Source organism: Rhipicephalus microplus, chromosome 2 (genome assembly GCF_043290135.1).
Source record: "Rhipicephalus microplus isolate Deutch F79 chromosome 2, USDA_Rmic, whole genome shotgun sequence".
NCBI classification, from domain to species: domain Eukaryota; kingdom Metazoa; phylum Arthropoda; class Arachnida; order Ixodida; family Ixodidae; genus Rhipicephalus; species Rhipicephalus microplus.
Window position 1 is genome coordinate 65,141,089 of NC_134701.1, and position 22,842 is coordinate 65,163,930.

General features: G+C 44.0%; 1 protein-coding gene across 2 annotated transcripts in view; it reads left to right on the forward strand.

The window, feature by feature from the left end:
• The window catches only part of LOC142796273 (uncharacterized), a 60,980-nt gene that overhangs the window by 19,806 nt on the left and 18,332 nt on the right, over positions 1-22,842 (forward strand). For both annotated transcript variants that reach the window (XR_012893686.1, XM_075886521.1), the window contains exon 2: positions 20,719-20,795. The gene's annotated coding sequence lies outside the window, so the exon portion shown is untranslated. The remainder of the gene's footprint in view (positions 1-20,718; positions 20,796-22,842) is intronic.

Here is a 22,842-nt window from a genome sequence, read left to right on the forward strand (position 1 = left end):
CTAAGCCCCGCCGCGGTGGTCTAGTGGCTAAGGTACTCGGCTGCTGACCCGCAAGTTGCGGGATCGAATCTCGGCTGCGGCGGCTGCATTTCCAATGGAGGCGGAAATGTTGTAGGCCCGTGTGCTCACATTTGGGCGCATGTTAAAGAATCCCATGGGGTCGAAATTTCCGGAGCCCTTCACTACAGCGTCTCTCATAATCATATGCTGGTTTTCGGACGTTAAACCGCACATATCAATCAATCATCAGACTTTTCTAAAAATCTAGATGGGTGTACACAGATGGAAAAAACGTAACGGGATATTCAGGGTATTGAACGGTAGAAGTGCCTCAGACTGGCTGGCTGACATTTTGATAAGAGGAGCTATCTTTTCAGACTGGCTGGCCGACGCTTTGATAGGAAGACGTATCTTTTTCAAAGGCGCTGTGTCATCCTTGATGTGTTAGTTTTAAAGGGGTTAGTGTTGACATCGTCTCCTGGTGGTGGCACGTGTCCCTGCGGATAATCACCGTCTGAAAAGCAAAAAGCTATAAAGCAGAGGAGTGCAGTCTTCGCTTCACTTCAAGTCAGGTGGTAGTAATTAAAAAAATGTTCTCACAGAGTGGAAAAAAAGCAAAAAAAAAACTCTTATCTTCGGCATCTTGGCGCTTGAAAGTACGCCGCCTGCTTATCCTCCTGTTTGTAATTGCTTTGTTGTTGTGCGTCCCACTCATATATGTTCGGGAACAGGCGTACACTGCTATCGTCGGCCACACTTCGTGGTAGCCGGACAGCGCAACCGTCTGCCGGCTCCGAAGCTTTAAGCTCTTTGGCTTGTTCGTGTCTGAAGTGGTCACCACTTTTGCGGCACACCACCTCAACTTTGTGGTTCTTTGTTTTTTTTCTTTCTTTTTCCCCACTCTACGAGAACATTTTGAATCACTACCACCTGACTTGAAGAGAAGTGAGGACTGCACTTCTCTGCTTTATATCTTTTTGCTTTTCAGACGGTGATTATCAACAGGGACACGTGCCATCACCAGGAGATGACGCCACCACTATCCCCCTTAAAACTAACACGCAAAGGATGACACGGCACCTTTGAAAAAGATTGGTCCTCCTATCGAAACGTCAGCCAGCCAGTTCCATAGACTGTTTAATAGACTTTTCAAAAGCATTCCATCGGGCAGCGCATTGTCGATATGAAAACTTTCTGCGCTTAAATTAGTTTCGCTAACCTTGACAAGGGTTTCAAGCTTTTTTTCTAAGCGCCAGCAATTCACCGTTGTTATTAATTATTTTTTCCTTCCTCTGACGGCCCATCATGGTTGCCAAAGGTAGCGTCATTTGTTGATTACTATTCCTAATATACATCAATGGCATTCGAAATAACATATCTTGTAAAGGCATTTTCGCTGACGAGTGCATTGTTTGTCGTTTCATAAAAAGTACTGATGATCACCAATTCCTCCGAACTGACCTGGATCGCATTAACGACTGGTGTAAAACGTGGCTAATGACTTTTAACTTTTCTAAATGTAAAGATATCTCATTTACCCGTAAACTAGTTTATGCGCTATTTCCTTGCAACATTAGTACCAACACACTGGCTAGAACGACATCTCATAATTATCTAGGCATTCCCTTTACACAAGATCTTTATTGGGTTGATCCTATAACCATCATTTCCACCAATGCTTCCCGCAACTTAGGATCTACTACTTCTCTAATACGTAAGCCAGCCTACCAAACAATTGTCCTACCCCAGTTAGAGAACGCGTCATGAATAGCCTCATCGAACATATTTATTACAGAAGTGAGAAGCTACCTAGAAGCGGGCATCTCGTTTTCTCACGCAAAATTATAACATCTTGTCCAGTGTAACGCAGCTAAAGCTCGAAATTTCACTCTGCCCAATAACAATACTTCATGACATTGCTCTTTTGTCTCTCTTCCATAAAAATACTAAAGCCACTCGATCACCGCTTCCACATCTACAACGTCCCCCTCACGTATCGCACAGACTACACAATGACTTCAGCTACGCCCACTTCTACGACAATACTAATGCTTTTTAATACTCGTCCCTCCCACGCGCCGTACGACTGTGGAATGATCTTCCTAATAGCAAACTTTCAGTATGATCACCACATATTTCGCGAGGATATCATCATCCATTTCTTTGAGAAATCTTAGTTGGTCTATTTTCTGCCACGTGTTTTGCAAGCACACTTCCTTTTTTTTTTGCAAATTTTATTTCATCGGTAAAGTGATGCCGCTGTTTTTAAATTTTATTTTACTAAAATTCTTTGACTAGAAGAGCTAAATATCGAACCAGAAATCAAAACACTAAAAAATAGAAGAATATTTACTAGAAATTGTTTCTCTCTACTTTTTGGTGTTTGTTGCTTATGTCTTTCTACATTGTTCTTACTTCTATGTACTAAATTTTTGTCATGTAATCCTAATTGTTCTTACTTCGTATTGACCCCCCTTACACAATGCCTCCGCGAGGCCTGTAAGGTAAGATGTTTGCAAATAATTAAATAAATAGAAATGGAATTGTCAGCCTGTTAGATTTTAAATTTATACCTTGTTGCGAATCGCACCTCCGACGACGTTAGGAAGGGCGCCTCGAAATTTCACCGCTGCAACCACTGTTTCGAAAGACGGCGACGCCAACCCGGTCCCGAAGGCGCCACTGCTTCGAATTCCGCCGGGAAGGTCACCAGCCGTTTGGTAGCGTAGGTTTCTCAGCTCGCGACTGCTTCTGCGCAGAGCTGATAGACGAGCGGACGAGACGACGGTGAGTTAAACAAAGTTTATGTACAGCATGTACACAGAGGCGTTACAAATTCGGCACTGGGGCCGACAAAGACTCGAAGAGCCGAGCTCTACTCTCAAATGGGTCTCTGTCAAAGGGGTCTCTCTCGACGCGCCACAGGGCTTCTTTTATATGCCCCGGGTCCAACCCAAACGTCCAACCCGAAGCGCCGCTGGTCGCGAGGTCCGAATCCTCCAATGAGGTCGCCGCTGGGCCGCGTCCTTCTTTCTCCCCAAATCTGGAGAGGCTGCGCTGCAGGTGGCTGCACCCAAGGACGAGTGACGTCGCAATGCATTGCGTCAGACCCACCAGACAGAAAGGCGCCAGTTGTTTACTCGACGGGATCGCTTGCGGAGATGCCTCACTGCACGTGCACGCCATAAAGGCGCCGTTGAGTTGTTGATCGCGTCAGGTGGGCGACGCGGGCTGGCCTTGACACAGATTGCCCTTTTCAGAGGCACGGACGTTCGTTGTCGACTCGCAGGCATAACAGCACCCCCGCCGCCAGACAATGCGCCGGAAAGACGAGCTGCTTCCACGGGGCTCGGATGACAGGCGCGCTCGTTCGCCAGGTCCCTCCAGGTTCGCCTCCAGGGCCATGGGGAGAATGCAGCTCCAGACTCCGTTCCGGGAACACATTCCATTCTTGAGGACGGATCCCAGCTTTACTGGCCTGTCGCCACAACTTGTCGACCAGCTTCGCTCGTCTCTTCTGACGATCTTTGGTTTCAGCACTTGTCGATGGTTCTGCAACTTGTCAAGAACGGATCGACAACAGACAACACACGACACAAGAAGGTGCCCTCGGTCACCCGACAGAACACCAGACAAAGTATAGTACAACTATGACCTAGCTACGTGTCTTTCGGAATTTCGTTCCCTCTATATCAAGAGGCACATGTGGGACACAAGACTCTTAAAATGAGAGCTCAATTTTTTTTACACGTACAACAACGCAACGAATTAGAATACCATCTAAAGATGGCCCCTTGAGCTCACTCTGGACGAGAGCGCTCAGCTAACGTGATGAGGTCAAAAGTTTGCCCCGAATCGCCAGCGAGAAACCGAAAGGTTGAGAAGGTACTAGCTAGAACGCTCTGCTCAATGCACCTGCATTAGCGTATACCTTTCCCTTTTTTTCTTTTTGCAGCGAACGTCAAAGTTGTGCTGTTGGAGCATGATGCTCCATCTCAGTAACCAGCCACTTTTAGGCGACGATACCTATGCGGTACCAAGAGTGGCTCACACTTGCGACGTTCCACAGGAGAACAACGATACGGCTTGCTAGGGATTGGCTCCTCACAAGTTAGCTCTATATCGTGTTCGATCACCGTCGTGTCTCCGGGACGGTCCGAAAACACGTCTCCAAACTAGGAAACAATCCTTCTCAGGTCCTCCTTCCGGACTTCTAGGCTATAGGTTTATCTGCTCCCAGATTACTTTCGATCCCCCTTCGATTATCTCACAAGAACTAAAAATTTCTGCTTCCTCTTCCTCTGAAGCATTCGACAGCTGATTTACGACTGCTTGATGTTGAACGTTGGGTTTCATTAGGTTGTAAATTTTGTTCTGCCGCCTTCCTAATTTCACTTCATAATTCGTATCGGGAAGCTTCATTATTACATTGGCAGGCCCTTTCCAATCAACCTCAAGCTTGTTCCTTTTGGACGGCTGCAGCAGCATTACCTGACTTCCTACTTCAAAAGCGCGCTTCACCGATTTGTTGTTGTACTCTTTCGACAACACTTGTGCAACTTCTATGTGGCTTTTCACTTGCGCTTTAATCGAGAGGTCCGCACGCTGCTCTCGAATGGGCGTTTCTCGATCAACCCTCGACAGCTCCCTCCAACTTTCCGCTACAGGCGAGAGCGTTGCAACCCTCTCGCTCTGACTCAATGGCGCCATGTCGTCTCCCCCTACGCATACCGTGCTGGTCGCTTCCGTGACGGGCCGCTCGCGTGACTGCTCACATGACTCACGCGGAAAATTTCCTTTCTGGGGTTCCGTCGACCCGCCGACAAGGTCACTTGAGAGTTCACCGCATTGAACAAGATCAAGCTTCCGCGCTTGCGATCGCGTGAGGGCCATGTACGCTAAGTTGGGGAAGAACAATTTACCCTGTTCTTTGAGAAGCTGCTCTGAGTTGTTAGAGAAAAGATAAGGAAAACGATCGGGAAGCGCGGCAGACACAGCCGCTTCGGTGCGAAGCTTGCCGAACGGGCCTTCAATGACAACCGTGGCGATTGGTAAGCAAGCACTCTGCTCCTCGGCGACTTGCCTGATCCATGCGCATTCTCCTGTAAAGTCATCCGGAGACACCAATGAAGGATGGACAACATCCATGGTTGCCGCGGAGTCTCTAAGTGCTCGGCACGTTTTCCCATTCAGCCTAATTTCTTGGAGATACGGCTCCAACAACCGCATGTTTTTTACTGATTCTCGGATTGTTGCGAAGGCAAACTTTTGCTGACAGTTTATCGCAATGTGTCCTTCCTTTTTGCACTTGTAGCAGATTAGTGGCTTCCGTGATTCAAACGCCCGTGTGGTATCAGTGCGTTGTTTAGGAACCTCACTCGATTTCTCCGCTTCTGTTTGCCCTTCCCCTACAGTGTCCTTCGTAAGAGACGGGTCCTTTTTGAAATTACGGTGCGGAGCGGGTTTCCGTTGATCAGGTTTCTTTGAAAATCCCTCTTTTCTTTCATCCTTGTCAACGCGCACTGCCCTGCTATGCAACTTTCGGCGAGTATAATACTCCTCAGCTAACTCAGCTGCCTTGTTTAGCTGTACTTCACCAATTTTGTCCTGCAGCCAAAGTTTGACATCCTCCTCGATGCAGCGGTAAAATCGCTCCAATGCAACGCATTCCACCACTTTATCGCGGTCGTCATAAACACCTTCGCCCTTGAGCCATTCAATTAAATCAGCTTTAACACGAAACGCGAAGTCAACGTGTGACTCATTCCCCTTTTTAGCATACCGGAACCTTTGCCTGAAAGCCTCGGGTGACAATTAATAACGTCTCAAGAGCACTTCTTTAACCTCGTCATAGCTCTCAAACGCTTCCCTCGACAAGCAAGTTATCGCGTCGGACACTTCGCCGGGAAGAAGAGCTAACAGGTTCTGCGCCCAAAGAGACCGCTCCAAAGCGTTTCGCTCACAGACGTGTTCAAACTTGACGAGATACTTCGCCATGTCCTCGCCTACTACGAACGGTGGCAGTTGATCCCGAATTCTATAACCGCTGACCTGAACTGTTGGAGAAGCTACGCTAGGCGCCTGCGAACACTGTAGGATTGCCAATTCTATTTGTTTCAACTCGAGGCGCTCCTGTCTCTCGGCCTCCTCGCGGCGTTCTCGCCTTTCAGCTTCTTCACGAACTTCTCGCCTTTCCTCACGTTCGCGAGCCTCTTGCCTTTCAGCTTCTTCACGTTCGCGAGCTTCTCGCCTTTCAGCTTCTTCACGTTAGTGAGCTTCTCGCCTTTCCTCACGTTCGCGAGCCTCTTGCCTTTCAGCTTCTTCACGTTCGCGAGCTTCTCGCCTTTCAGCCTCCTCACGGCGTGCTTTGATATCCACCCAGGCCTCATCAAATTCCTCAGCCGACACTCCCTCATCCTTTATGATCTCAAGGATCGCTTGCTTTCGTTTCGCACGGCCCAAAGTAATGCCGAGTTCCTCACAAATTTCGATGAGTTCCTTCACTTTAAGGTTCTCCATCGTTCACACTAGCCTCTTACTATTTGCCCCTGTTAAGAATCTACTTGCCGTACCCACTATAAGCCTACTAGCAAGACGCGCAAGCAAATTTTAACACTCCCGTGTTTACACCCTCCGCATTAACTTTGGTTTCAAAGCGCTTCGACTTGGCTTGAAACGATCAAAGCTCACTCTACTAATGCTTCACACAGCCCTTCTCTAAACTACTACAACCTGAGCTAGAGTAGTTTGGAGAACTGAGGGAAAACATCAGGCACTCACCGCATTGATGTCGCTGACGCCGGCCGATCCCACCGCTGCCACCACTGTTGCGAAGCGCACCTCCGACGACGTTACGAAGGGCGCCTCGAAATTTCACCGCTGCAACCACTGTTTCGAAAGACGGCGACGTCAACACGGTCCCGAAGGCGCCACTGCTTCGAATTCCGCCGGGAAGGTCACCAGCCGTTTGGAAGCGTAGGTTTCTCAGCTCGCGACTGCTTCTGCGCAGAGCTGATAGACGAGCGGGCGAGACGACGGTGAGTTAAACAAGGTTTATGTACAGCATATATACAGAGGCGTTACAAATTCGGCAGTGGGGCCGACAAAGACTCGAAGAGCCGAGCTCTACTCTCAAATGGGTCTCTGTCAAAGGGGTCTTTCTCGACGCGCCACAGGGCTTCTTTTATATGCCCCGGGTCCAACCCAAACGTCCAACCCGAAGCGCCGCTGGTCGCGAGGTCCGAATCCTCCAATGAGGTCGCCGCTGGGCCGCGTCCTTCTTTCTCCCCAAATCTGGAGAGGCTGCGCTGCAGGTGGCTGCACCCAAGGACGAGTGACGTCGCAATGCATTGCGTCAGACCCGCCAGACAGAAAGGCGCCAGTTGTTTACTCGACGGGATCGCTTGTGGAGATGCCTCACTGCACGTGCACGCGAGAAAGGCGCCGTTGAGTTGTTGATCGCGTCAGGCGGGCGACGCGGGCTGGCCTTGACACAGATTGCCTTTTTCAGAGGCACGGACGTTCGTTGTCGACTCGCAGGCATAACAACCTAAAAAACAAATATAGGAGTACCCGGAGGTTCTAATCTCGGTCGACTTTTTGTCATAATTTCTGTAAATGATCTCCCATCTTCTCTTACCAGTTCAGATTACCTGCTGTATGCAGACGACACAACAATCATGAACTTCGAAAAATGTCTCCAGTCTTTGACACTCAAACCAAACTATGAAGCTTGACTGCTTAATATACCCCTAAAAACTACAAATCAATCGTACTAAAACAAAATATATTGTTTTTCATGCCCACCAACGTGAACACAAATACATGCCGCCAATACTTCTTAATCGATTCGCAATCGAAGCAGGCGATGAGGCGATCTTCCTGGGAATATAGCTAAGGGCCGCCGCACCGCGCCGCCACCGCCGCCTGTTCTTGCTTACGCCGTTCGCGCCACCGCCGAAGTTCCGAGAGAGACTTCACCACCGCCACCGCCGCTCAATAATTGCGGTGTGCACCGTTTGTCTTACGTTAATCAGAGTGGAAAATCTGGGCTTGAAATGGGTCACTTCAGCATCTTTTCTGTAGATATTCAGAGCGGCTTTGCGGTGTCTTGACCGCTTTCTTGGATGAGTTCATGCTTGCATGTTCTGCCTTCCTGAGGGTCCCACAGCTTCTGAAGATTGCGAATCGAGAGTATTATTCTTTCTTGGCGTCTCGCATTCTTTTCGTGGTCTTATGAATGCCAGAATAATAATTCATGCGAAATGATAAGGACATATACTCTCGAATGTTTCCTATATGAGAAGTATAAGTAGCAAACTGTTTTATACCCTGCTTTGCCATGAATTCGTCTCGCCCTCCCCTCATTTTTTAATCGAGTCTGGAACAATTATTACGTGCGATAAACTTATGATTTCGCTGCATTTTGTGCGTTTCAGATGGCGCAAGTCGAAATAACAGAGCATTTTGAGACCACCAGTTCGAAATGCTGACAGGCTCAACGCTTAACACTCACTTAGAAGTGTGGCAGCTTCTGCTTTATAAAAACATGGATATTGAAGAAGTATAGCCTGTAATAATTGCAGTAAGCGAGTGCAGGAGAGTGTAATTAAGAACAGAACCAAAGGAAGAAGCTCCGGATTATTTAAATCAACCAGCGGGCGTATTGTTTACGGTGGACACGACGCAGCTCTTCATGAAGAAAGCCAGCGTGCTTGGACAACTTTTTTATATTTTTTAATTGCGAAAAAAACTATATTGACACATTTTACAGGTTTTCATCATCTCTGTCACGTCCCGCATCAAGTTTACGTTTATATGGACACACTCTACACGTTTTCATCTTCTCTGTCTTGTCCCGTACAAAATCCAAATTGATAACCTTTGTACGCAAGCTCTGTGCTGCTCTTGTGAATAAATTTTCGCGAGTGATAGCGAGGAACAGTAATGAAGCAGAGATCAAACAATCTGCTTATCTACATAGCACGAAAGACGCATGCAATAACGTCACTCTCCGTGTGATGCCTGCCATTGATTGCTCCTCAACCTAAATAGAACCCTTTCTGTCTTTCGCTGGCCGAAAAAGTATAAAGAGACACTCAGGTAGGAGGCTGCGTGGCTCAATCCGGAAGTGTGAACTTCGATTATAAGGGTGCGAGGCATCAGCGAACTGCTCGATTACCCTTCTAAGCGTTTTGATACCACTGCACGAACACTGCTCTTATTACTGGAGCGGCCGTATTCCTATATACCAGCGTTTTGCAGTTTCGCGATAGATCAGATGAGAAAAGGCTAGCTGCAGCCTAACTTCGTAATGGGGCTTCGCTCTCCTATTGCCCAGCGTAAAAAGTGAACTCGTCGAAAAGTTTTCCGACCATAAAGCTGTTGAAATTATCTCAAACTTAGCGTGTTCTCATATAATACCTGACAAAAAAACTTTTGAACGTTCTTAAAATTTGCGACACTTCTCATAGGCGTATCAGCCAGGGGGGGGGGGGGCAAAGGGTGCGCGAGCCCCCCACTGAGAAAAGTTCAGGGGGCTGAGCACCCCCGCCCCCTTTTTGACAGTGGTCACTGTCAGCTGCACGCTGGGGAAACCAACTACTAAGGCAAAGTTTTAATTCACCACAGTAATTACTCAAATATATTGCTCCGAAGAAATGAAAACGTTACCAGGGAATGTCTTAATGTAGTAAAATTCTTCCTATATTTCTGCTGCGAAGATTATCCTTCAGCGTTGTCCTTGCAGTGCAGGCCGCCTAGGCGACTCTTTCGCACCTTGTACTGCAGCATTTCAAAGCGGGCTACAGTAGAAGGCGCGAAAGCGTCGTGTATTTGCATTGTCATATATGGGAACGAGCCGCCGTTTGATGGAGCAGTCAGAGCATTTGCTGCTTCAGGAAAATTGTTCTCTTTCATCGAAAATGAATAGCGTCATCCCCGCTGTATCTAAGCTACTTTGAGGGGATGATTGTGACGAATCTCTTTGAACGCTTTAGGTCTAGCGTACTAGAAGTACCGCAAAAAGGTTTCAACTTAAGTCATTGATAAATCTGATCAGCCTTGCTTATGGTAGCTAGGAACGATCAGAGCAGTTTGCAAAAGGGTGAAGAATAAAGTAGTGAACTCGAGAACAGTGGCAAGTTGAGCTTCAAAGCTTACCCCGCAGCTTTACCCACCGGACCAAGAAGAACGTTAAAGATCGTGGTTTTTTGCACGATGAAGGCCTAATTAGGAGTCGGGCCAGTTGGTTTTCATTCAACCTGAATTCTCTTTTACAGCTCAAAATACTACTCTGACAGAAAAAAAAGCACACGTGTGCAGCACAGTTTAGTTCTCTCTCTCACGGCAAAGATAAGCTCACAGAGATGTAATTGCGCACATGCACTCTAAAAAGTTTTCCGGAGCAACTGCACAATTACCACGAAAAGGCTCTTTGTTCCTCCAAAGGCGAAATATAGTAAATGTCGCAACTTAAATGCGACCCTTTCTGATTTTTGTAAAATTGCACGGGAAAATCTGTTGAAGTATGAGCCTCAGAAGAATAATGAATTGAGCCTGAGAACCTGTGGTATCGTAAAGGTATAATTCATCCCGGTCGCCGCACAAAGAGCTTACGCAAGAGTCGTCATTCAAAGTGTAATGATAATGATTGATTGATTTGTGGGGTTTAACGTCCCAAAACCACGATATGATTATGAGAGACGCCGTAGTGGAGGGCTCCGGAAATTTTGACCACCTGGGGTTCTTTAACGTGCACCCAAATCTGAGCACACGGGCCTACAACATTTCCGCCTCCATCGGAAATGCAGCCGCCGCAGCCGGGATTCGAACCCGCGCCCTGCGGGTCAGCAGCCGAGTACCTTAGCCACTAGACCACCGCGGCAGGGCAAAGTGTAGTGATAAAGCTTCTTGATTTAATGCATTGAAAAGTAAATTAGAAGCTAAATGAAAGAGGCTATCCGAACAACTACTTTAGCAATGCGTTCGCTATATTTAGGAAAAAGTCTATTCAGGCTATAGATTCACCTATTCCGGCTTCGATTGCTAATGCTTTCCGCGTTGATTATTGAAGGCCAATCCTCCACAAATCCTGAAGCTATAGCAAATGCCTTCAAAATATTTATTTCAAATCTGTTTTTTCTATATATAACGGCATCACTGCTCCATTTTTTTGCTCGCCGCAAATAACCCGAATTTTCTAATATTGCAGTAAGCTCCTCTGGAGTACATAACCTTATACTAAATCTGGAGGTTACAAAATGATCTTGCCCAGACGGTATTCTAAATAGGTTTCTAAAATTTTATTGAACAGTGTGTGCTGACTATTTTACTGTAACATTTAAAAATGCATATTTACCGCAGCTGTTCTCAACTGTAGGAATTAGAAGAAGTCATGCCCGCACTTAAGTCCTGAAACAAGCAAATAGTACCGAATATGTTCCTTTCTACTAGCTATACACATTTAGGCCAAATATTACACAAATACAGTGTACAATATTTAAATGCAGACAATGTACTTTCAAAGTCACCGCATGGCTTTCGTGCTGGCTTTTCTCCTGTTATACAGTTGCTTCCACTTACGCGCGACATTGCTTCTTCCTTTAACGACCAAAAGAGGTTGATGTCATGTTTACCGACTATTCAAAGGTCTTTGACATGGTTTGTCATGATTAGCTTTATCGCAATTTTTTCGGCCACAACGAGCTCGTTGATTGAATGGCAGATTACTTGCTGTCATTCTAATTACTTGCTGTCACCTTTACCCACGCGAAGCCCTCTGACGTACATATCATATCAGAAAGGGGCCTGAAGAATCGTTGATCGGTCCACTTTTGCTTGTTATTTATAAAACGACGGAGAAGAAATTATGGATGGTACTCAAATTAAACTTGGAATGCATGCAGAAGACTGCGTCATCTGTAGAACCATCTCTTATGCTCAAAATCAGGATGCGCTAAATAGTGTTGTTTTTTTCGTTGGTTTGTAACGGGAGCTAAACATGGGAAACTAAAAAAAGACGTTAGTCGTGACCTTTTAAAACAAGAACCACCCTCTTCATTTTACATATACTTATGACAGTGTAAGTCTAGTAGGTCTTATGTTGTTTAAATATACTGGCGTAATTTTCATATAAAACTTAAATTTGCACACGCAGATCGAAACAATCTGCAAAAATATCTTAGAAAACTTCGGTGTGTTCGACACGCGGTAAGCTACTGAAAAAAAAAAAAGAATGCTGACTGACTGTGCATAACGCTTTGGTGAGAATCAAATATGCGCCGGTGGTTTGGCCGCCTGGCCACAGACATGGCATGGCTATTTTAGACTCTGTTGAAAAAACCAATACTGCTAAATAGTTGGTCGCTATGACCAGCGTTTTTCGTCTAATTCGCATGCGCAGGTTTTATCGCTGCAGCTCCTCTCGAATATTGTCGCACTCGCAATCGTGTCATCCCTCTGCATAAAGAATAAAGTTCACACTGGATCGAGAGTTCTATCACACAGATCCTCGGTTGCATCTTGTTTTCAGAGCACCCGGGTATTTTATCAACGAAATATTGTGCCATTTGGATCAATTCCACAACCGTCATACCACTCATCGCGCATTGATCATCAGCATAAGGTTGCCATTCCGTTTTGCCGCACCAAATTCTTTTCAGCAGCCTTCATACCGAAAACAGCCGCCGATTGGAACCACCTTCCCTCTTCCGTTGTAACAATAACAGACCCTTTGTTATTCAAGACTGCAATTTCTCAGCAATGCTTGTAACTATACGCAGTTTCCATTATCTATCTTTGTCTTGTATGTGCTTGAATTCTTATACATTTTTAGTTGACTTATGTTGCCTTCCCGATTTGCGCATCTGACACTTGTTTCTTTATTTTGTCTTTTTTTTCTTGTGTGTTATAAATGTTGTACCCACCCCCTCTCTAATGCCCTACGGGCCCTGAGGGTATTCTAATAAATAAATAAATAAATAAATTAATTAAGAGTTACTTTCGTTTACTTTCGTTTTTATTTTTCTTTCGTTTTATTTCAATAAAGGAACGCGTAACCTTCTATTTTGTAGAACTGTGTTTATTCAAGGTGTAGAAAAATTGTATTTACACCAGCTATGTTTCGAAAATTGAGACTGCAGTATTCGTACAAAGAAATAACCTTTGGGCATACTGCTATCCCGTGAACTGATCCACCCTTTCACGGAAACACATTATTTTAAATTCAAGAGGCAAGGTTCTACCCCCCCCCCCCACCCCCCCCCCCCCAACTCTATAACCTTGATCCTTCGCGCCACGCAACCGCTGATCTCGTGGAATCTGCGCCTTTGACACACCGCCGCCGAAGGTGGAAACGCCGTTGCGCTGCCGCCTGCAATTTTGGTACCAGCGCACATTTATACTCGGGAGTTAAACTGGGCTTTCAATTGAAATTTTATTTCGATGTTGTATACCTGCTAATAAATTGTCTTACAGCATACGTATTTATTTCAATCCTGCGAAGTACATTCTTATACCACATTACTTTTCTTGTACTACGCTTTCATTCATTCTCATGATAATTACTACATTAGTTTTTACGCAATACCTACCGTTGTCATCACGTGTCTCTTCAAACTATAAAAAATCTCTTCAATAGAATACTTACCCGATGTCATTACGACAGTGAAGCCAAAGCACTCCTGTATACCAGCAACATCCATAACACTTTTACACATAATCTTGAAGTATACTTTTTTGAAGCAAATAAAAAATTCACAGTTTCGCCGCAAGTGTGAAGCAATCAATGCGATGTCAATAACTTGGAATCTAACGCTGAAAATGGCAAGCAGATCAAAATGTGCAGCGCGCTTTTCGCGCACAAATGACGCACGAAAACAATATACACAGGATGAGAGCAAATTAACAACGCTTACCACTCAACAAATAATGTGTTTAAACAAAAACGACGCATGAAACGTAATCACATGTACAAATTTGTGCAAACTAATAGGTGTCCCAGTTGTTATACTTCACTGTTTATGAAAAGCGCACTATTTTCGCAAGTGGGGCCTGTGCAGCGAGCGAAGTAAGCTTTGTGGGCCCAGCAACTAATGCAATTGTTCTGATGAAACCCGAAGGCACACAATTCTTACTACCGAGAGATAAACGCGCGTGCACAAGCATCTAACCTCCCCCGCCCCCCTCGCAACAAGCCAAAGTACACGTGGGAGATAAGCGCGCGTCGGGGCATCGTGACGAGGTGGGCGCCGAGTGCGAACGGCTTTTTTTGTTTCTTGAGTTTTCATATACATAGATACATACACGATGAGTGAAGGTGATGGAGGTGGTGACGGCAAAAAAAAAGTAGCCAAGACTGTCGACGTACTTGCTATCGCATTAAATGTTTTATGAACAAAACAATGAGCTCCTCGCCCTTTATTCAAAAATCTTGGTTGTGAAAAAAGTCACAGTATCGCTAAAAAGGTGTAGCAATGAATGCAATAGCAACATATTTTAATGTGTTATGAAGCAAAGCTCACATTTTAGGAGCAATAATATTTGTAGTAAACATGCCCTTGCTAAGTAACTAGCTTTCTTGCGGTGCAGCCACACGTAGATGACGACACCAAGGCTCGTGCGTAGTGACGGCGTTGATACAAGAAGTGGGGAGCAGTGAACTAAGTTAGATCTGATATCAAGTAACTCTACAGAACGCTTGTGTAAGAGAACACGGCTGCTGGAGGTAGAGTTCTGGCACCGTTTTTCTCGTTTTGAGAGTGCCGCCCGTAAAAGCTGCCTCCTGCTCTGGGGGCAAAAGAAGCGCGCTGATCGTTGCCGTGACAGCGCGGAAACCATAAGCGCCCCCTCCCCCCCCCCTCCCTTTTGCTGGCGAGATAAGCGCACGCGCAGACGAGCCAGGCTGGAAAGGCGATGTTCGTGCCTCAGAAAGGGGAGGCAAGTGCATCCTTCTCCGTATGTATATACATACTTATACGTGAAGGATGGAGGCGGCGGCGGCAAAAACCAGCGGAGACTGTCCATATAAATGCTATCGCAGTAAAACTTGCCGGTGAAAAGATAACCTAACATTCACACCTAGATTACTTGGTTCCACCATATCTTAGCATGATCGGTAACCATCTGGAGCCCACACAGTTTTTGAAAATAAAACTAGCGCCGAGTTTTCGGGGCCTGCCGTGACCATGGTGGCGGACACCCCCAAAACAACAATGGGCAGCAGTTAGTTAGAACTTATTTCAGATCATTTTAAACTGTGTGCCAGGTCGCCGCACACTCAACATCTAACCTTGTAAAATCAAAATAAACTTGCAGTGCAAACGACCGACAACGATTTACGCCACCAGATTGTGTTGGCTGCCAGCATCCTTGCGAACGTTCTCGTTCGCAGGTGCCGACGCAGTGCAATCCCACAGTGCATTCAAATGGTGCTAACGTGCCCATGATGTTTTCTGTGTTCAAGTCTCTAGCAGTGTTTACCAACAAACATTCGCCCATTTGAAAAGAAAACTGTGACGGGGCTCATTGAAACCATCTCCGAATAACAAACTGTCGCGTACTAGAGCAAATTAGGTATACACTGCATAGATAAAAAGCATCTGCAGCTACCTTTTGCAAAAGAAAAAAAAGCAAGGTACGAACTTTTGTGCATATATTACAAAAACTTTTCTATTGCTCGTCTTTATAACTTAGCGTTGTGTTTTTTGCAGTAGAATAATTCAGAGAAATGAACTTTATTTGTCAAACGGTTGTGGCTGTGCCCGGAGCTAGGCTGCCATATAGTACCATCGGTAGTATTGAAGACTGATTCCTGTACTACAATCACTGTTAATTGTGATGCTGTTTTTGAATTACTGCGCCAAAACGTTAGCAATAGCCTGCTATCATCAATACTCAGGTCAATTTACTTGAAGCTTAATAATATTGCACTAGGAATAAATTAATTCTTCAGAGAAAAGGAACGAATACGTCAATCAATAAATTGATACTGAAACTTAAGCAGCTACACCTTACCATTAACAAATTTAGTTCTTGTTATTGTTACGGGTAGTATTTTTTTATTTTGAAACTGAAAAATTTTCGATAATCTTCCGAGGCAAGTAGCTCCACCAGACGTACGTGACTCAGCTTCCTCTCTCTTCAAGTAAAGACTTCAACCTAATTACAGTGTGTTAGATGAATGTTCTGGAGCATAAACGCCAAAACATCAACTTCCTCGTCACTAAACCTACTGTTCTGCCCTGCCGCTGTGGTATAGCGGCTGAGGCACTCGGCTTTTGACCCGCAGTTCGCGGGATCAAATCCCGGCTTAGGCGGCTGAATCTTCGATGGAGACAAAAATGCTGTGGATTCGTGTGCTTAGATTTGGGTCCACGTTAAAGAACCCCAAGTGGTCGAAATTTCCGGAGCCCTTCATTACAGCATTTCTCAATCATATGGTGGTTTCGGGACGTTAAACTCCATATATCAATCCAAACCTACTGTTCCTGCTCCCCCATAGGCCTCGCACACGAGTAACCAGGTTTGTGCCCTTATGAACTCGCGTTGCCACTTTTGTGCTACCAACATTTTTTTTGCCATTGAAAGTTAGATACTGAGTCAACTATCACTAGTATCGATAGCACTATTGATAGCCCTGCATCACTACAATTCCAGTCACCTTTCTTGGACAACTGAGGGGAGCGGGGCTCTTCACCACCTGTTTCCTCCGTGCGCACCCTTTTGTTGCGTCTGACCCCTTCTATCCCATTGCGAAATAATAGCGACAAAAGTTCTTCTAAATAATTATTTACGTGAAATGCACGCACATATGATTTAAGGAGCCGAAATGTTTAAATACATAAATGATAAAAAGCACAGCTTGAACGTTTGCTTTTGAGCGTTAGGAAAAAAACCTGCACTGGTTCAAAGTAACTTTTTTAAGTGGTGTAAGTAATTAAGAGTAAGTTTGGCAACTTGTTCTCTTTGTTAGACACAATAATAAAGAAAGCTAACAAACAATGGCACCAAGAGATCTATAGGGGCTGTTCATGGTAGTAAAGGTTCATATAATGTAAATGTGATAACAGGGGATGATAACATAACTTGCCACCAGCAGGATCTGAACCTCGAACTTTCTAATAACGTGCCCAATGCTCTACCACTCAGCTACGGTGGCAGGTTATCCCCCGTATACTTCATCGGTTATATATGTATATTTAAACGTGAAAGTGTCCCTCAGCGCCACCTGTTGCTGTACGGGAATTGTGTATCACTCTTGTCCAGGTGGCGTCATGTAACACGTGGTCTTACAGCGCACTGGCAGTGGTCAATATTATTTCGCATACTACACCCGAAGGCTACAAGGGGCCAAAACGACAACCTCGTTATGAATGAAGGAAAGAAGTGTAAATTTAGGAGCAGTTTTTTTTGTTAGACACAATATTGACAAGAACACAGTGATGCTAAGGAATCTCTATGCGATGTTAATAAAAGTAATACTTATGTCGATGTGAACAAAAAAAGTGGTTGACAAGAAGGTTATTTGCCACTGACAGAATCCGAACCTGCAACCGTAGAATAAGGTTTCTGATGCTTCACGACTGAGCTTCCACTGAGTAACACATGAATAAATACTGGTGGATGTGATGGAACCTACAATTAATATGGTTAATAAAACCCTTATAGCTTCTTCAAGCAGATTTTACTTCCCCGTTTTTTTGTTTTCTTTTGCACTGTGCCATTGGACTGGAACGATGTCTTGGGCACTTTAACTGTTTTCTGCTTTTTTTCAATTAAGCCATATCAAGGCGAAAACAGCACCTAACTGACAAGAACCGAACAAGTAAGCATTGGTACTGTGTTTAATTGTTTTCACAGTACCAGTGCATTGGTCAGTGTCGTCAGCGTCCTTGTTTCATCCTCCTCAGTATTCGCTGTTTTCACCTCGATATGAGCAACCCACTATCTCTAAATGCCTCGTTCCCGAGATAAGTTAGTTGTCTATTGTGTTGCCTGACCACCTTGCTAAAAAAAAAAAGCTTCCCTCGTTTTGGTACACCCACAAATGAAAATTACACCCATTTGGAGGTCGCAAATTTGGCTGGTCACAGCAGCGCCACATAATCAGTAAGTCATTTTATTTTAATGTTATAGGTTCGGTCCATGTCAGCAGAAGGTTATGTTTCAGTACACTTGACTCTCTTTATATTTATGTCAAAGTTACTACAACTGACATCCCTTGTATTTTCGTTGGCATTGTTGTCTGTTAGGTCTCGTCAGCATTGTGTCTAACAATGGAAAAAAAACGAGCCTTTGAAATTTACCTCCTCTCGGTAATTCTACCATGTCATTTGTGATATTGTTTGAAAAATTCTTGCTACCGCAAGCAAAAGAACTAGTCTGTTATGCTGCTGAATAATGTGCTGAGCTGTTCTCATTTTGTGGGCATCGTTCGGTTTTTCTTGCTAGGAAAAGAATTTCGAAGAAGCCTTTAATAAATACAGCTATTCGGCGATTTTTACGCGTATTGTACACACGACTTCTGCTTTACACCCGAAATACATCTTAGCAAAGAGAAAGAAATCTCATGGCGGCAGGAATATTTTTATCGCTCTCAGGCTGCAGGGACGTTAACAAATTCATTAGAACTTGAGGAGATGCGAGTTGAGGAAATGCCACAGTTCTCCAAAATAATCTTTATAACTTCGGAGAAGGCATGGTTGCTGTATAACCAGACTGAGACAAACAATACAATTTGACAACAGTGGGTGCACAAGACCAAAGTGTCTTATAATTTGCCTTCATCGCAGTGAACAAAGATGTTATCAATCGTGGCCACCGTTGTGCGACACCAATTGGCGTCGGATTATCGCCATATCAAAAAGCTATTACGCTTGCACAAGGTCGTCCACAAAATTGTCGAGCAAGGCAACCATGGGAAATGAACAAAAAGGTTTACCCTTTCAGAGGCGTGAGTTGCCGTACTTAATGTCTTTTGCAGACGTATTAAATTGCTATGTGCGCGTATGCATCCTCGAGTGCCCTCCAATTATCTAAGTGACCTCGAGAGACGGCCATTCCACCAACGAGACCCACTGCACTTGAGCAATGAAGGACACGCTCAGGGCTGCTGCGATTGCTGCGGAGACCAGTAGAGCTTCACCAATTGGACATCACAAGAGCCAGCTCTCCAGGAGGACTTTGGAAACTTCGTGTATCGGATTTAAAAACACCTTCTTCATTGCAAATTCATTGTTCTTACATTTCAAGGTGGTCATACTTATGGTTGCTAATGATACAACTATAGTGAGTTGGTAGAACTGAGCAATTCATTAAACCCAAATTGCCATAACGATTTCGCGAATAACTCCGCAAATTTCTATGGGAGTGCCATAAGGAGAAGCACCGGAAAAGCTCTTAGTGTCTGGTATTGGATGATACACACCCAATCACCATGCAGAACTCCTTTATGCTCAGACTCTACAAAAAGTTGAAAGCCGTGGCCGAGATTTGACCCACAATCTTGATCGCAGCAACAGAGCTCCACTGCTGTGCAGCCAAGGCGGCAAATGATTTCATCTACGTGCCATTTAGTGAAATGGCTTGTTTTATTTTTTTAATTCTGAAGTTTAGTCATTATCAATGGAACCACACATCTTTTATTCAAGGAGGTAAATTGAAGGAGTGGCCCAAATGCAGCTGCTTGCCTGACAGTGCCCCTGCCTAGAACAAGGTAATTAGAAACGCTAGGTGTGTATGTGCAAGCAATAAATACATAAATTCAATGCAGTGTACATCTACTAACTGCAGGTATTAAAGCGAGAAATGAAAAAGTAGCTGGAAAGTATAAAATAGAAATAATGAGACATAAACGAATAATCGTTTATGGAAGGGAATTTTACAAAACAGAACCATAGTTGTGAAAATTTGGAAAAATGGGAATAGTTGCTAAGAAGTCTACAAACACAAGAAGATCACTGCTGGAAATAAATAACATTTTGCTGATCAGGACCATTGGTTCACAGACTTAAAAAAGTGTACTTTTTTTGCCGATGATCTTCAACGGACCGTAAAATCTCCAGAATCCAAAATTGTGGATTTAGAGGACAGGAGTAGGCGTTCTATCTTGTGATCTTCGACCTCTGGGAGGAAATTGGTGAATCAGAAACCGAGATTAAGCGGAACGTTGTTACCACTATATTTTCCGAGAAATTAAATTTAACCTGCAGTTCGATTGGAAGAATTCATCGTGTGGAGAAGCCGGGTAAATCAAGACTAGTTATTTTTGTCCAAGACTTCAATGAAAAGCGTGATGTTTAAAGAACGCCTACAAGCTTAACAGGACAAGCCCTTCCGTACAAAACGATCACTCACGTGAAACACTCAGAAAAGGTAAACTGCTATGGAACAGTGTGAAAGTAGAAAAAAAGGCAAGAAAGTTACTTTGATAGATGAGAAACTTTGAGTTGATGATAGATATTTTATATGGAGTGATACCACAAATAGCAGGGTTAGAATTTATAACTCTCATAGTACTTCTAAAAAGAACGGACTTCCTCCGCCTCGTAACTTCCTCATCTTGAATAACAATACTCACTATATTCCTAATGAAACTGATTAACTTGAAGCGGTTATCCTCGGGAATAATCCGCACGTGGTTTTCATCACAAAAACTTGGCTGCATGACAAAATATTTGATACGGACGTCTTTCTCACTGATTATCGTGCTTTCCGTAGGTATAGACCCACTAGGGATGGTGGTGTTGCTGACTTGGTGACGCAAGATATCACCGCTGTGGTCCTCCGTCAAGCAGGTGATCTTGAAGCTTTACCAAGTTTGTGCCGTAATACTTTTATCAATTTTTTTGCTGTATGCCGAGCCCATGATTCCACTCCAGAATTTTCGGTAGACTTGCATCAACACAAGGAATCATCTGTACAAAACAAAATTTTTTAATAGGCAATTTTAATTTTTTGGGGATTGACTGAATTCGCGGTACATATAGCGCTGATGTCGGAGTAAATAATGAACATTTACGTGACATTATTTTGATGCACTACCTACAGCACGTGGTTACTGAGCCTACACGAATCAGCACTGCTTCAGCTTCAATACTTGACCTTATATTTATTAGCCAGACTTTGAGAAATTTTGCCGTTTCTGTAGAACAAGGTATTTCTGATCATGAACTTGTTGCTTTTTCCTGCACTGTCGATCTTTGCAAGTTTACTAGTTGTAAAACGTTTTCTGTAAAAAACTACTCACGCGCCAATGATGGGAGCGTACTAGATTACCTTCACCATCGTCTAAGTGTTTTCGGACGACATGATGCAGTGAAACTTTGGGTGAGTTTAAGAATATTTGTATGCGCTGCATCGGCAACTTCATTCCAAACACAACTAATGAACACCCACGCCTACTGCCTGGACGACGCAGGAGATAGTGCACGCGAAGAGAAAAGTCAAGTGTCTGCGACAACAGACTATCTCTCGTGACGTAATAGTGCCATGCCAAGCTAAACTTAACGAAGCCGTTACAGCTGCTAAACTTATTTCAGTTTACCCTGTCCAATTTCATCTGAACAGCACTCGGTAAACTTTGTGGCTTTCCCAGCAAAAGAAGTAAACCAGTTGACTGTATTATGCACGAAAGCAATCCTGTAGTTGCTGAGCAAGAAATAGCTGGTCATTTCAATGCTTATTTTATTTGCATCTTTTGAAGTTCGCCTGTTCCCCGTCGCGTAAATAACACACCAGTGAGATATGACTATCGTTTTGTTTATTTGCCTGGCGTCTTTTCAATGCTATTGAGTATAAAAACAAAATCATCACCCAAGACCGACACCTCAAAACGTGCTTCTTCACAGATATGCCAAAAGTTTTGTCACGTTTTATTGTTATTATCGTTCGCGCATACCTTTTCTTAGCTGTGCTTTCAAACGACTGCCTATGTGCTCGTATCATCTCAATACTGAAGAAAGGTGATGCATCACTAGTTCAAAAGTACCACCACACATCACCAAGCTATTGTTCTAAACTCTTACAACATATAATTGCTAATGGAATCACAAGGTTTCTTGATGATCGAGCAATTCTAACTTGTATTCAGTATGGTTTTATGAAAAGCCCCTCCACTGTAACCCAAGTAAATACTGTTATTCAGAGTCTTGCTAGCGTCGTCGAGAAATTAAGATGAACTGATATCATAATTTTGGATTTTAGGAAAGTGTTTGATCTCGTGTCACAAAACAAACTAATCAATAAACTCATTCATCTGGACGTTTTTTCGTACTTCGTAAATTAGATTTCTGCTTACCTCACTAACCGTTGGAAATTCGTTGCAATCGATGACTGCTCTTCGAGTAATCTTCCGTGAACTTCTGGCAGGAAGTGTTCTAGGACCTTTATTATTTAACATATATGTTAATGACATTGTTGACTCTATTTCTGAACCTGTTCAGATAAAGTTATTCGCAGATGACTGCTTACTCTTTAACGAAGTCACTTGCTAAGAAGTTCAAGTTACCTTAAACTCCAGCCTTCAAAATAGCTTGACATGGTGCAAATGCTGGAATATGCAGCTTAATATTGATAAAAGAGTATTTACGAAAATCACCAAAAAGTCAGTAAGCTTTCATTCACTTATATTCTTGAATTCATGTCACCTAAAGAAGTTAATAAATATAAGTGCTTGGGTGTCATAACAAGCATTATTGTCAGTTAGGGTTCCCTCGTATTTCACCTTTGCGACTCAGCATTGAAAAAACTCTGCTGCCTCAGACCCAAATAAAACACGCTCTTGCCGAGACCCGTCTAATCACCTATATTTCTTTTGTCCGTCCTAGACTAGAATACGCAGCT